Here is a 16,341-nt window from a genome sequence, read left to right as displayed (position 1 = left end):
TAGTGTCTTTGGGCTCATTTGGGACACCTTATAGAGCTGCTGCCTAACCTACACAAAGCACACAGGATCTGTGCTTAAACAAGTGTGCATCTTAGCATGCATCTTCAGTCAAAAACCAAGCATCTTAAGAGACAGAACATAAAGCTAGCATAGCCCATAATGGCTGGGAGGGGAGCAGGGGAGAGGAGATCAGAAAAGATATATGATGAAGCCTCATTTCTTACTGCAAACATCTTCCTTCCTTCTGTACTTTTTAGCATCCAACACTCAGACCACCCCTCCTGAATCTGTTCCCACAATTCTATTTCCAATTCAATTGGAAACAGAAATCCGATCCAAAAATTGGTACAAATAGAAAACATGTCTCGCTAAAGGGAAAGCCACAAGGAGCAGAAATTGTCTTTTATGGTTAGTAAATCATATCTTAGGGCAGTGATTACCAATTGTGGTCCAAGGGGACACAGAAGTTCAGCATTACTCAGTGGATACACCACTGGCTGTATCCTCGCGTACTTTGAATCAGTTATCGGGTAAGCTGGAGTTATACCTCATAAGAAAAACTGAACAATCACAGTTATCAGCTGTTTCAAAAAGCTTGGGAAACACTTGTTTTCATACCACAAGCTATTTTTCCATGCGAAAAATTAGCATATTCTGTATTTTAAAAGATCTTCTGAGACTAAGAACATTGGCTTCCCGTTTCCTCGTTACGTGCCTGTACCCATGTGACAGCCGAGCTATGCTGCAGCATTTCAGCACAAGAACTGCTACCTATCAAACTCATTAAAGGAATGCCTGCGTTGTTCAGCCCAGTGACACCAAACACTTTCCAGAAGTTGTCTAACGGGGCGACCTGACAGAGGGCAGAGCTGGAATGAACTTGGCAAGGTATGCGAACACACTTGTGACTTTTTGAAGTGTTCGCTAGTCTCCAGGTTCTGGCATCCACTGAAAGGCTTTGATTCTTTCAGAGTCTGGTTTCAGTCAGTCGTTATAAAAAGTATTGTGACCTGCAGAAGAAAACTGGGATCAAACACTTTGGGGGGGGGGGGGGGGGGGGAGGGGAGGGGGAGGGGGGAGGAAGGGAGAGTTTTGAGAGCTTGAGCTCTGTATTCTTCAGATATCTTAAAGCAGCTTCCTGTGATCCCTGACATCTATAAATTATGAAAACAGCGTGGCATAAATTCACTAAGTCAACAAGTATCAGAGATATTTCCAGTACTCAGGAGGTAGAACTTACAGAACTTATAGCAGAGTTCTAGAATCAGCCCTTTTCAAATTATTTCAAATTCCTTATTTACTTTTAGTGTAAAGCAAGAAGGCTAATTATACTACCAGTATTTGTTTGCTAGTAATGATGCTAAAGCATCATGTAAATTAACAATTGCATCAATAAAAAAATTAAACACTACCATCTCCTTCCATACCAGTTCATCAATCCAATACTGTTAATAATGATGTAATATTTAAACTTTTATATTTTTCTTTTCTGCAAAGCTGATTTTTGTCTACTTTTAGCAAAGCAATGAGAATTCTTGGCAACTGTAATGAAGCAATGTTTTACTGATGAACTTTTGCCAGCTGAATAATTCTTAGTCCATTGAAAAATGCTTGAACTTTTAACAGACTGAATCTGCACTTAGTCTTCCTTTCATGGATTTAAATCTCCTTCTTTCATGTTTTATAATCACTACATTTCTACAGATTTCTGATCCTTAAAAGCAGCATTTTGGGTGCAGGAATTTTAGATTACCACTGTACTGGTTAATAAGGAGGTAATACAAAAGATCTAAACTAGATAATGAAACTGGAAACCATAGTTTCGTACATGAAAGTGCTTATTGAATAAAATGTACTGTTACAATATAAATAAACTTTTTAATGCTGCATCCCTAAGCAGAATAATAGCTGTTGCAGATAAAGGCTGCTGATGCTAAATTGATACGGTGTGTTTTGGATAAGAACAGCATGGAAAGAGAGCGCTGAAGTCTCTTTTGATAAGCAGAACAGTTTACTGCCTAAGATAAAAATAGGTTTCTAAAGGTCAAACACTTTAATGCAATAGCCAAAAGAAACAGTACCATGCCATTTACCTTTTAACCTTACTCCATACAAGATTACCATGTGCTCTCAAAGATACAGAATAGACAGGGGTTATTCGTACAAACATATCCTGAAAAATAAGGCATTCCTCACTCTGTGCAGCTTTCCAGAACTTTTTTGTTAAAAACCAAAACAAAACAATTCATGCCAGTCAAATTCTAGCTGAACCACGCTGTCTGGAAACAGAATCAAATGAGGAAACAGATTTAATCATCCAGAACAGACCAAGTCAAATTCAATAAAAAACGCAATGAAAATGAATGACACTTTCTCATTTCATTTAGAAATTCCAGCGGGCCTTTTGTTTTTTAAAATCACATAAGGGTATAAACATTGCAAACTTTCTATTTCCAAGCCCTGACATTTTGTTATTTCAAGGATTAGTATCCACAAAGAATTGATTTACATGCTAAACAAAGGATTATTTCATTTATTGACTTAAAGAGCACCATGAATGCTGTAGGATGATAATGGTAACTTTCATTTTTTTTTTTTTTTTTTTTTAAAAAAAAGTTGCCTTTCTTAGGACAAGCCAATAGTTTACATTCTTAATGAAAAAAATATGACCATCACTTTCCATTCATTGGCTTGCAATGCACTGAAACCACATGAGAAAAACATTGCTTGGTTTTAATATGATTCATTGACTCACTTCATCTTACCTCAGTTCAGCATTCCTCTCTTTCACTTGCTCACCTCTTATCTTTGTTCTCTTCAGTTCTATGTTGCTCAGCAAACATTGCTATGGACAAGGCCAAGTCACTCTTCCTGCTCCAAAGACTTTGCAGATGGCCAATACGTATATAACAGGGTACAACTCTTGCTTCTCACTACCCTTACTTCTGCTACCACATTTTAGCCAAGTATTCCCTGCTCCCTCCCTGCTCTCATATAATGTAGTTCCTTAAAAAATTCAGAAACTCACTGAAAAATGTTTCACATCAAGCGAATCATTTGAGCGTCCTTGCACTACCTTGCGACATAAAGGCAAATATTTAAGAACGTACATTTCACGCATTTCTATCAAACATGAAAACATAAAAGGTAACACCTTGGTAAGTAAATGGGAACATTATTTAAAGAACAGAAACAAACACTGAACCCAGCATACCTTACATACCTATGCACACCTTCTTTCAAAGCCTTCATTTGAAATAACAGAGTAGCTTCAAGAAATACAGTAAAAACTATGTCTAACTTACAAGTTAGACATACACGCTGAGCAACTCATACTGAAATGAACTGCAAATAAACCAGTGAAAGCGTGTACCCTTATATGCATAGAACCTCACCTGACATTGAGTATTCAGACTTAGCTAACTTGTTACGTCCTTGCCTCTTTTAATACCTCAGCCAATCCACAACATAAATAAGCTCATTACTTTATCCCAAACAAACCTATGCGTATCTTAATATAATTCTTCAGCAACATGCTAATTTATTTTTCAAGACTACTTGGTCATACTGTATGGAAGGCTTGGTCAAAGAGCGGTCTAGAGATAAACTGAAGCCTGAGATAGAGAAATAAGACATGAGCCTTGTTACTCCAAAGACACTAGACTTTCAAAAATGTCCACTATCAGTTTAACAAAAGGGTTACAAGTGATCAAACCCTGCTTTTCCTAAAGTAGAAAGGGTCACTTTTATGATGAATGCCTTGACTCAAAAAAGAGCGAATAAAATGGTCTATACAACGGATAAGGGAAGAGGATGGTGCTGCAAACCACACTACGTTCCTGAAAGCCCCCACCATACACTGCAGATCTAAAACAAGTGAGGAGTTACCTTACATTTTCACTGCACCATCAAAAGCAAGTACATGCAAAAATTATGTTTCTCCCATCAATAAAAAATGTATTTGGATCAATATAGATATACAAAGAGGGAATAATATCTGCAGTAGATGACCCAGTTCTAATCAGAATCATTCCTCTACCTGCTTATCATGACACCAGTAACACCTACACAGACCAAAAGCCTTGAGTCTCAACTCACTATGATGGGAACATGCTTTTCCTGGCAGCAAAAAGTCCAGCCTGCCTAAAATAGAAAGGAATACTCTTAAAACTGAGTTTCTCTAGCTCGTAAAAGACAATATCATTACTTTAAGTGGAAGGTTTTTTTGACCACCACCCCATTCCCCCTGGCTGACAAATGATGTGGAAAACTCACATACCAAGAACACATGCTATATTTGGTTTAACTAATTTTAAAAGTCTGTCTTATCAAATCGTATACAAATTTGCAATTTTAGATTAATCACATCTGGATTAGGTATGTTAATGACTCGGTACTACATCCATTTTACTGTATATTCACTAGCGTACAGATGATAATTGTCACATTTGGAATGCAGATGCAATTCTCAATCCAAAAGGAGCCTGCAAGAATAACAAGACCAATCATTTTGTTGTATGTATTATGAAACATTTCACTGTGTTATTAAAAGCACACATCACTTATAAATGGGTTCAAGAAACCAACAGCCTGAACCAAACCAAGGGTGAGTCAGAGATCTTTCCACAGCTAGGGAGTTCAACATTTAGGTATCCTGTTGCTAGAAACTCAGAGGAAAAAGGCATCGACTGACTTCAGTGAGGCAGGAAACAGAATCTTAGAGTTTATCTTTGCTCCTGATTTTAGAGAAAACATTGCTGCTAGAAAACATCCTACAATAGCAAACTAAGAAAATGGGAAACCGTACAGTGAACTGCAGTTATGCCTAATCATAAATTTAAGTAAAAACTAAGAAAAATATTTAAAAATTAATCAGGACATTTTTGAGTTATAGCTAGATGTGCACTCAGGCAAACAGGTTAATAATTTCATTTGAAACATTTTTACATGAAGAAATTATCCGTGTTGTTTTGATTTTTAATTGATGAGAAATAGGGTAAGCCAAAGCAAACAGGAGCACAACCAGCAATGATGTGTTTATCTAATTCTTCAGCGAGCAGTTTCAGGTGTTCAGAGCTGGAACGCTGCACATCCTGCCTCCTGACTGTAGCTTCCCGTGGATGTCCCGAGGGTACAGAGAGGGGAAGACACCAAGCTGGTAGCACCTGACTGCTCCCCACTTGTTTCTGGCGCTAGAAATAGCAACAGGTTTTCTTGCATGATGCAGCGTCTCCACCCTCTAGCCAGTGAGAAACTCCACTGAATTTGCCCATGGGCTTCAGAGCTTCTCCTGGGGAATTAATTCCCATCTCCACCCATGTCCCAGTCATTCCCCATCATCTTCTTTTCCCCCACCCTCTTGGCTGCAGTTCCTGATCTCGGCACAAATCTTTTTTTCAACTGCATGTCCAGTCCCACCCTTGCTCGTTGCTTTCCATACCCTCAGTTGCCAACTCTAAAACCCTCCTGTCACCGCAAATCCTTTAATCTCTTCCAGACTGCCTCCTCCCTCCAGTTCACAGGTCACATCATCCCTCAGCTAGACGTAGTTCAAGTCCGCCAATTCCTCAGAAACTCCTGCATCTTTTCGCTCATGCCTTCTGGATCCTCTCCTGCACCCAGTCTTCCTTCCATCTTCCCTTTAGCACTTCATTAAAAAAAAAAAAAGAAATTTTGACAAGGAAGTTTCCTACCTTGACATTCACACACCATCCTATGCTGGTTTCTGTAATCTGTGTGAAAAAAAAAATGTACTTTTGATTGAGGGGGGAGCACCACTCATTGCCAAGAGCTGGCAAAGGTATAGCCTCCATCCCTCTGCTGGGTGAGACTGCCCCACCAGTAGTCTACTTACAGGCTTCATGGAGGCTGCAACCAGCTCACAGGTCTCCCACAAAATGAACAAAGAGCCAGTATCTTAAACCCTAACAGGGTCCTTGTTGCAACCACCCTACTCTACTCATTTGTAGTGTTCAAAAGGGCATTTGGTTTTACTTCGCTTTCATAGAATATCCCGAGTTGGAAGGACCCAGAAGGATCATCGAGTCCAACTCCTGGCCCCACACAGGTCTACCCAAAAATTCAGACCATGTGACTAAGAGCACAGTCCAAATGCTTCTTACTTTGAGCTGTGCCTCTGTGGGGTTGTTGTGCCTCTGTGGGGATGTTTCTCTGTAACCGAGTACTTCCAGTTCATCATCGATAAAGAAATGAAGATCAAAAGATTTCTGAACGTTTAATTTTCCTAAAAGTGCAAATATTTTAATGAACTATAAGAGGTTAGCATTTGAATTGAAAGGGAGCATTTTGTCCACAAAACTGACCTGTCTTCCTACGAAAAACACTGAACATTGTGACTGCTCTTCCCTTTGAGATCTACTCAAGAGCCTTAGGGTCCCAGGCAGCTGGGTACCAGCATAGCTCACGACCAGGTCAGTGCTCCAGCAAACTACCTGGAAGAAGCTGTTACAAGAGGGTCGAGTAAGGCACCCGTCCTCCCAATGAGTAAGTTACCTGAAACGTGCAGAACCAAGGCTATTCAAGTTCAAAGACAGTGAGGTGTCCTACAGAAGACAGTTCTGGTCATGGCAGCTTAGACAGAAATTAAACAAATACTTTGAAAAGTTTTATCTTCCCTATTATTCCCCATTGAAAATCAAACAAAAAAACCAACTGCAACACTTGCACAAGAGGATGTTCTCATGTCTCATGAAATGCAATCATACTACGGTCTTTCTCCACTGGAACTCAAAGTTTCTTCTACTGCCTATTTTCATAAAGCTTGTAACAACTAATCATCTTGGGTTATGCCTAAATTGAACCTAGTTGAAACTTGAGAGTAGATTCAAAAGATACACGGCACAGATACAATGTGGTTGCATAAGCCAGTTTTCCCAGGAAGCCAATTTTGTTTTTTTAAAAAAGCAATAAAATGGGCAAATTTCCAGTTGTAGGTGCTCACTGAAAAGCCTGTGTCAGCACAGCCTAATCTATTCCAATTTTGTGTTTAAAATGCTTATGCAGAATTTTTCTCTTTAGGTAGCATGTGACTAAAAAAGTTAATATGTGAATTATCTACCACTCTGAGGTGGTGAACTGCTTGTGGGGAGTCATTGAGGCCAAGTAAGCATGCACAGCAATGAAAGTGTTGTAACAAAACAAAGTACTTAAGCTGGTTGGGGGGCAGGAAAGGGGGAAAGATTGCTAACAAGTCAATTAAACCATCTATTAAGGGTTATTAGTGCCAGTCAGAGCAATACACAAAGTTCAATAGTTCAGAAAATTAATGTATAAACAGCCTTAAAGAAGCATGAGAAGCCAGAGATCCATGAGCATGACCTATTTCATCTAGTCAGTCTTCAACTTCTGTGATCTTTACAAAACAGGTTGACTTTGTTAGCCTTTCACAGTCAAAGTACAAAAGGTAAAATGGGCACACTGCAAAACCTTTGTCCCATGTTCCAGGGGGAATGTTGTCCCTCACTTATCTGCCGCATTTTGTGAAGCGTGCCACCAGACGTTGTGTCCGTAGTAGTCTATGACCAGACAGTTACAGAGGACTGAAAGTCACAACGTCAGTGCAAATAAGAGTCAAACAAAACAAGAAAATGATACTTGTGGGCTGGTGATAAATGATGATCTGCATTAGTCATTAACACCCCAAGATAAAAATCTAATGTTTTTATAATCTTAACTTACAGAAATAGTACATGCATAAGGTACTTGTGCAACAAAAGATTTTTTTCCATACCATTTAGGAAAGTAAGAGCTAATTCCAAAGACTTTTGGAATTAACTTTCTAAAATAAAGAACGTGAAAAAAGAACTGTAAGATTGCCTTATATTTTAAAGGTCAGAGTGTACAAATACTTTCTAGGCCAAGCTTTTAAGATATATATATATATATATATATATATATATATATATATAAACACTATATGCACTCAAAATAATTTGAGCAAAAAACAGATCTCCGTAAATTTCAGCTTTTAAAAAATCATTTGTTTGCTTCCAAAATGCCATCCAATCACTACTATTCACAGGGAAGAATCAGCTATTAAAAAAGTGTAGCCTATCCATCTTCAAATCATCTTGAGTTTAGCCTGCTCCGTGAGGCAACTGCCAGCAGAAAGGACATCAGGATAGGGACTGAGATTCAAAATACAAGAAGAAATAGGAATTTTAAAACTATGTGACAGTCTATCACCAAAATGTCTTTGGATGCAGACGATCCTGTGTTTACAGGGGAATGTCAGTGCTTTATACAAATCAGATTACAAGTGGATCAGAGGATTTAAACTCCGTGCACCGGCAAAGCTGTCATCTACCAAACAAGCTGCTGCTAAATTACAATCAGTCCCACAGTCTGTGAAAGAGACATTCAACAACAAAGCTGTAGGTTTACACTTCAGTGGATTTTCCCTACCTCCAGGTTGTCTGTGCAATGCTCTTCCGTGGCTGGCTGTTCCAGCCTCCTGAGGCCTGGAAGCTCTTATCTATACAGCAGAGATGGAAACCGGCTTCTGTGCTAAACATCAAGGCCCTCCTGTCACCTACCTCTCCGTGGCATTTGCCACTTACCAGGAGGTTTTGTGTTTGCTTAGTTACCCCCTTCCTATCATCACACATGGTTTTATGAAATTCTCTTTCCCTTTGTGACACTGTTCTCCATGTGCCCTACAAACATCCCATTTTATCTCTAAGTCTTTCAGAAGATAAACACTCAGACTGTACCAGGAATACAGATGGAGCTAACATGAAATCAGTGTTATGGTGGCAGGGAAAATAGATACTAGAGAGCAGTTCTTTGAGCCAGGGCAATTCCTGAGGCAATTTAAATGTCTGGACCTAACTGTTAGGCATATTGAGCTGACCCTATGCTCGTTTAGTTTTAATCCATGAAGCAATCCATTTCTCAGGCAGCAATGCTGAAACATTCCTCAGAAATTCAGAAGACGTCTTGTTCAAAAGACTTTTTTTTTTTTTATAAGAGAGAAAAATACTAAGTTCATATCTTAAGCCTCAGTGCCCTGATCCAACTAAGAGAGCATTTTGTCTTTCACCTTTAAAACAGTTCAAAAATAAATCTGCGCTGCTATAAGCACTTCTCAAGTCCACCAACACCCTTTTGTTAAAGCAAAAATATGCTGGTTGGAGACAAAGTTGGAGGGCATGAGGCTTCTCTCTTTATCCTTTAAATGAAATTCAAGTTATTAAAAACAGGAAAGAAGGAGGAAAAAAAAAGAAGAGAAAAAGCAACCCTCCCCCCCCAAACCATTAACCCTCACCCCCACAGAAACTACTGCTTGTGTTAGGGCTTGGCCTATTCACCATTTCTGGTTTTGTCCTTTAGCTTTCTCAGGAGGTTTTCCTGTGTCATTCCTGCTTATCCTTCCAAGCACCTTAACTTGTGACATTCTTTTCAGTAGGCAATTTCTCACAATTAGCTCCTAATTACATATACCAAGGCCCATACATTTTTTAGATGGTTTATCCTCTTCCAAGTGTCTTTTCCAATCCTGTTTAAACTTATCTCTTGAAAGCAATACTTCTTAGTCTCTTCAGTATTAGCTTCCAAGTCTTCTTTCACCCTCTTAGGTTGTAGTTTCTCACAACAGAACAAGACATTTTAAATCAATCATTGCTAGCAGCTGATTGAAAAAATACTATTTAATGGATGACTCCTTAGATTTTCACTTTATTCGATAACGAGTGGCCCTCACCTTTCAAATTTGAACAGCTGGACACAGAGTGAAACAGATACAATTCTCATTCATGTTTTTGTTGGTTTTAACTAAGTTGAGCAATTTTATCAAGTAATTAACTGCTACCATTCTCTCATTTAAGTCTTCCAGAGATCCACCAGCAAACATCTGTAAGCAATCCCCCTTAAGACTGTAAGCAAACAGTCCCTGTTGAGATCGTGGAATCTGCAGTACTGCTCGATCACATAAACGAAGCATCACTGTGTCAAAAATTGTATCGCTGACTCTACAGGTGGTTAGTACTGGGAACTCCAACTTCACAACAGTGTGCTTAGCACAGGACAAAAAAATGCTGCATTAAAAAGGCAAGACAAAACAAACTGACACAAAATCTTCCCTAGATAAATAATGATAGAAAGGTGAATTCCATCATCTAATGTATTTGAGTCACTAAGAATGAGAATACCTTACTGTTACATGTGTACAACATTTCTGGTGTTGAATTCTCTTCCAAGTATTGCCCTAGGACTGCTTACTTTAAACAAGACTCACTTTTTATCAGCTTTGCAATGAAAAAAACTGCTGGCAAAAAGCTGAAATGTGGTAATATGTTTCCTTATTAAACTATACACCTTCAGGTGCAGAAGTAAAACAAGTGAGTTGCTCTGGCTTTGCATATGCAGCAGTAATTATGAGCACTGCGGTGCGTACCAAATAACTCATTAATGTCCATGGAAAGGGAAGAGAACACGACTAAACAACTGGAAGGAGGAAGACTGCAACTTCTAAGGTATGGTATCTCAAACACAAGGAAATGAAAGTAGCTGAAGCTTTCACACCCCTTTTACAAGTATCCTGCTTTAAATCAGTGTGTTTGTAAGGAGAATCAATGGTACAATGAAGATATTGACCAAAAGCTTTTATGTTCTCCATCGGGCAGTCCCAATAAACACGAAAATGCAGATTTCTAACAAACAGCTCAGACTGAGAAAATTGAAACATTGCAGTACAAAAACCACTTAAGACAAGCATGAATAGTAAGGATGCAAATACACATAACTTAATTGATTTGAGTTCACAATGCTAAAACTTCAGAAGCTCTAACAAATATTGAAAGACTGTAGAAAAATTAGCAAGTCATAATTAATATGGAGGAAAAAATACCTAAGAATGTGCAAAAAGTACTAAAATTATTTGTCCTGTATATAAGGACAGTGGTACTCATATAAGGAAATCAGTAAATCACAAAAAGATGAAGTAAGACCATAGGCAGACGATATCATTAAAAGGAATCCTCATCAATTTTTCTGAGATGCCTAAGGCAGGATACCAGAACCTGAGACAAAAATTTTCCTGATTAGGAAAACAAAAAAATACTCTTAACTACCTGTTACATTTAATAAAATAAAATAAAGAACATAAGCTTAGAAGAGGCATGACACATAGTATGCTACCAGACAAATTAGACTGATGAGGAGTTCTTCATTAAGCTCCTGCTACTGTGTACTAAATACTCAAGGTTTGAAGGACAATAGAAAAACTAGGAGGGAACGCAAGATCTACAGCTTCCCCATCTTTTACTCTCATCTGGTTTATTACTCTTGTCTGGTCTCCTCCCATCAGAAACAAAGCACGTCTGACCTCATCCATAATCTGAGCTAATCCTTTAATGTGTTCTCTAGCTACTCCAGTTCCTCTTAGCTCCACTTAACTTGCCCACCTCTTAACTCATATTTTAATTAGGAGATTTTTTCTAACACAGATCATTTTGCCTGAAACGAGCAACAGCACAAGCAGACCAACAAGCTAACCTGAGGAAACTATAACCCGTTTCTCTGGCTCAGCTGAAGACAAAAGAAAAGGTACACCCAAGGTCAGCTTTGACAGCCTCTGCCTTCATTATTCCCTGGATTCCCGTTACTCCAATTTATTCATTTATTTCACTACAACTGCTAAAACTTAAAAGTTTAACCTAACACACCTAGAACTTGTAAAACTTTTCTGATATACTTACCATAGTTTCTCATTAGCTTATTCCTGGCCAAGATCTGGAAGCTACGTCAAATTTACATCCTCTTTCACCTTTACACTGTTGATAACATCAGCCATACATTCCACGAACCCTCTTCCTCAGCCTCTCATACCTCTCTGAACTTGTTATCCTTCCCAGGGACAGTTTTCTTCTCCAGTTTCTGAAAGAGGTTTACAGTTCTTCAAACCTAGCTCTACCTTATTCATTCTCCCGCTCCACGTGGTCTCAGGAGTTCACACTGCCACGCCAACAGCATAAGCTGAAGATTTTTTTTTTTCCCTTTTCCTATCAAACAGCATAGCATTTAAAGTAAAAATTGGAAGTCCTGGATAAGAGTGTACTCAGCATCCTGGGAACTGGAAAATACATTTTGTATGTAATGCCCGACATCTTCAGTTGCTTTTTTTGGTTTGTTTTTACAGCCCCATTTCTCCCAAAGAAGAAAGTAGTACACACAAGAGAAGTAACCACCTCTTGTTCCAGGTGCTATACAAACACAGGCAAAGTCTGAGCATCCTACCCTACAAGAACTAACTTGGAAACAGCTATTCAGTGTACACATTTACAGACCGGACTTTACACCAGAAAGCAGACAAAAAGAGCACACTGTTAGGTACAGTCAGGTACTGCAACCCCAACTCATCTTCCCTGTTCTGAAACCAGCAATGGGATCAGGATGGGCTGGAAGGTGGGGAGCAAGGCACGCGGCAGATTTTCACACATTGCAGACATTTTATCATGACAGAAACGTCTGTGTATTTTCTTTTTCTGGCGCAATATTAAAACCCAACCACACAGTGATTCTTCCTTCTTTACATGCACTATATATATATATGAGGTTTCAAATGTAAGCTTTAGAAAACCTGTGATTTTCAGCATCTTCCAACAAGAAGGCTGTCCATAAGGGTAACAGGCCATTAATTCTATTGAGGGTTGTTAATAAGCAATATTAATTTAGAAAGTCAAGTAAACAAGCAATTAATCTACATGCTTGAACATTTTAAAATATTGTTTGAAAGGGTCCAGTCAGTCAGGTCTAATAGTAAGCAGTAATTCCATTAAAAAAAAAAAAGCATTCACAAATGCATTAACTCCTGCTTCCTTCATAGATGCCAGAGCTCTGCGGTAACAGAAGTTTTGAAGTCTGACTGTCAAATCTTATTCAGAAACATAGGAGGTTTGATTTTTTGCCAAAACCAAGGAAGGTACTTGGCTCATTTGGTAAAATTTGTCTTCAGAAAATAATAGATTTTCAGAGGTAACCCATGTCACTTGAACTTGCATATGCAACATTTAAGAAACTGGACACATAATAATGGACTAGTTAATATAATGCTGCAGACTTGATGTCTAGACAAGATAAGACATTTCAAGAATCCCTGCTACTCCTGCTTATAAGGAACAACAAAGAGATAGCCTTTTGTGTAACACTGACAGTGAATCGCTCCAATTGGGAACTTAACACCAAGGACGTATTTGTCATCACTTCCGAAAAAAACCCACACTTCAGCACATTACGTGCTAAAAGCATAAGCTGATCCTTAACTATATAAAAACAGAAACTAAACAAGTCAAATATGCATTAGCGTATATTGGATACTACGAGATTCAAAAATATTAAAAGTGCACGGAATTGTTACATCAGCAACCTCTGAACATTCATTGACCTTGACCTGCCAATGCAAAATCCTCTGCTATGCTATTTTCAGATACCCGGAGCAGTCTCTTAAACATCTACCTAATGGTCGCCTACCCAACCATGCTGTGACAACACACACCACTGCATTTCAAAACTATGATTATGGGGGAAAGAGGAAAAGACACGTTCAAAGGCATTAAGTGCTTAGCTCCCCCCAAAACAGAGCAAAATACCTCACTATTTTTGTTTTTAAAAACTCTCCGAAGTTTCTGCTTGTTTGCAAATGTAACATTAAAAGCCACATCCTGGATCTAGACCCTACATCACTGAACATATTAAAACAGGAGACACGCTAACACTTCAGAGTTTTCATTCTGTGCAAAGAGGCACAAAGACAAAAAAATTACACAAAAAAGGAAAATACAGGTCTACTGAACAAAAAGTATTTCTGCTGTGAGTTGAATCTTCAACACAAATCAGAAGCAAATTACATAAGAGCTTTCTTGTAAATATTTTCTATATTTCATTATCAAGTCAGTCTTCCTTTTCCTGAAGTGTATGAGAACCTACAGTTCGCTTTCAAGATTAAGTGTTACATCTTTATAAACAACATGGCATGACAAGCAATAGTATTAAAATTGAGTGTTAAGGACTGATTTTACTGTGCAAAATCCAGAAACATACTTTTGGTTAAACAGTAGAAGAAATACAGCATAAATTACATTAAGAAGTTCATCAAAGTACCTTCACAGAGTCACAGTTAACAGTAATTCAGTAAACGGTTCACCACTGGTGTGAAAATTTAGCTCCCACTCCACTCCTTGCTCCCTCTCACCTTCGCTGTCAGTATTGGAGAACTCACTCCACACAGAATTAAAACAAGTTTACTTTTAGATCCTGACAATTCAAAGCCAATGCAACAGGGTACAACATTTCTACAGAGAGACTGCTTCCAGATACAGCTAGAAAACTTGCTGTGTTTCACAATCATGAAAAACATTACGGCTATCATACTAGTAAGTTTTCTGGATGGCGTTTAAATTGCTGAACCAGCAATCACTTAAATTTATTGGAAAAACACATAGATCGCTTTACAGTGCTAAGTTTAAATGATTAAATAAATATCTTCTCTAGCTTTAACCTAATTTACAGTACCTGATTTTATATAAAAAAAATATTCTTCAGTTGAATTAAATGTACTGAAGATGCTCCCGGTATCATTGTAAAACCTTATTTTAATTCTGTGGAAGTTGGCAGCTTCAATATTCAAATCAACAACAGGAGAAACTGGTTCTGTGAAATCAAAAACTTTTAAAGTTATTCCTCAGGCTTTTCTGAGCGAAACTCCTAAAAGTGTTGTTTTATAAAATGTAATCTAGATTCCTGTAGAGATAAGTGTCAACACTACCAAACATAATAATTTTAGATCGCATTAAAAACAACAATCGTCTTTACGCCCAAATTTTCATCACTCTTGACTATAAGCCTATCTATGGGACCTAGGGGCACATCCTCATGGGAAATAAACCAATCGCAGTTTCACCAGCATCAGCTAGATATTCACAATTGTTCTTTTCAGATAAATCTAGTCTTAGTCTTTTTTTCTTCTCTGCTTGTCATTTTTAAACAGTCATAAGTTTATGTATTTGGTGGTAGCTGATTTACGCCGTGTACGCACCAGTGATCGACACACAAGGACAGAAACTGCAGCATGACCCTAGTCAAAGTTATAGCATGCTCTATCCCAGCCAGACCCAGCACAGACGAAGCCATTTTCACCAGGAAAACCCTTAGGCAAAATCAGCATTAAAAAAAAAAAAAAAAAAAAAGAGTAGAAATTTGGTTTTCATGTATCAAGAGAAAGGAACAGTGTTACAGTATAGGAAATGGGCTCCCAGGCAACAGAATAAAAGCCACTAGAGCTAAGATAGAAGAGACCTAGAAGAAATTTTAGCATCTTTTCTCAGGCAGACCAGAGAGCTACTTTCTTGAAGATACTATGAGATGCTCAAGAGGGGGATAAGTGATTTGTACTTTCTTTCCACCTATCACAGGCACACACTGAAAACATTGCACAGATCTCGATGCTTGACAAAAATCATCTCTCCTGACCAACCTATAAATTTTAAACCCACTTTCCAGAGATGGGCAGAGTTGTATTGAAAGAGTAGGAAAAATCTCCAAAATTCTACATTAAAAGTAACAAAACTATGGAAACAAAACAGTTCATTTCTTTATGACAAACGAAATACAGTAAGTTACTGGAGTTGATTTCCTTACTGTGGAGTGATATGGCAGTAAAGACTAGTAGATGAATAGCCTTCTATTGAACCTCCTCAAAATCTCAATGTTACAAGAAGAGCAACAAAAATCTTGTTTTGCATTGAATCTAACCCCAAATACTCTACAAAAAAAGAGAAAAAAACAATTTTCGAACATAATATCCCCCCCCATCCAGATATAAAACACTGCAGTCGAAGAAAAATGTAAAGATTCTTAATCTTTGAATAAAGACAGTGGCACTGGATGATTTAAACAAAACCCAACAACAACAGGCAGCTTCTAGCGTTCAATCCCCAAACTGTATATATTCTAGTTATAGAAATTATAGCATAAAAGTCATTTTTGATAATTTGATCTCATGTAAAGCCACATTTTTAATTACATTTGAAATTATCTGTTTATATTTGATTTTGGAACAGTTATTCAAAGCAGCAATGATCCTTGGCTTGCGGAATAACAGGTGCTACATTTAAGTTACAGGAAACTACCACTAATTTCCATGGGCAGATGAATTTCATACTTCTTCAGTAATGTATCTGAATGCATCTCTGTAGATGGAGATGTTATGATCCCATTGCCTCAACAAATTAGATTACGTTATTATTATGCTCCAAGGAGGATACAAAGAAAGAAATCAAGATATTTACAGCAGATCAAACCATTGCACAAGCACAAGCACTGTGT

At 38.1% G+C, this 16,341-nt stretch overlaps 1 protein-coding gene across 4 annotated transcripts in view; it reads right to left on the bottom strand.

Moving 5' to 3' along the window:
• PPHLN1 (periphilin 1) overlaps nucleotides 1-16,341 on the bottom strand; it is a 71,994-nt gene that overhangs the window by 14,898 nt on the left and 40,755 nt on the right. The gene's annotated exons all lie outside the window — the stretch shown is intronic.

Source organism: Cygnus atratus, chromosome 1 (assembly GCF_013377495.2).
Source record: "Cygnus atratus isolate AKBS03 ecotype Queensland, Australia chromosome 1, CAtr_DNAZoo_HiC_assembly, whole genome shotgun sequence".
NCBI classification, from domain to species: domain Eukaryota; kingdom Metazoa; phylum Chordata; class Aves; order Anseriformes; family Anatidae; genus Cygnus; species Cygnus atratus.
This window is presented reverse-complemented; position numbering and strand designations above follow the sequence as displayed.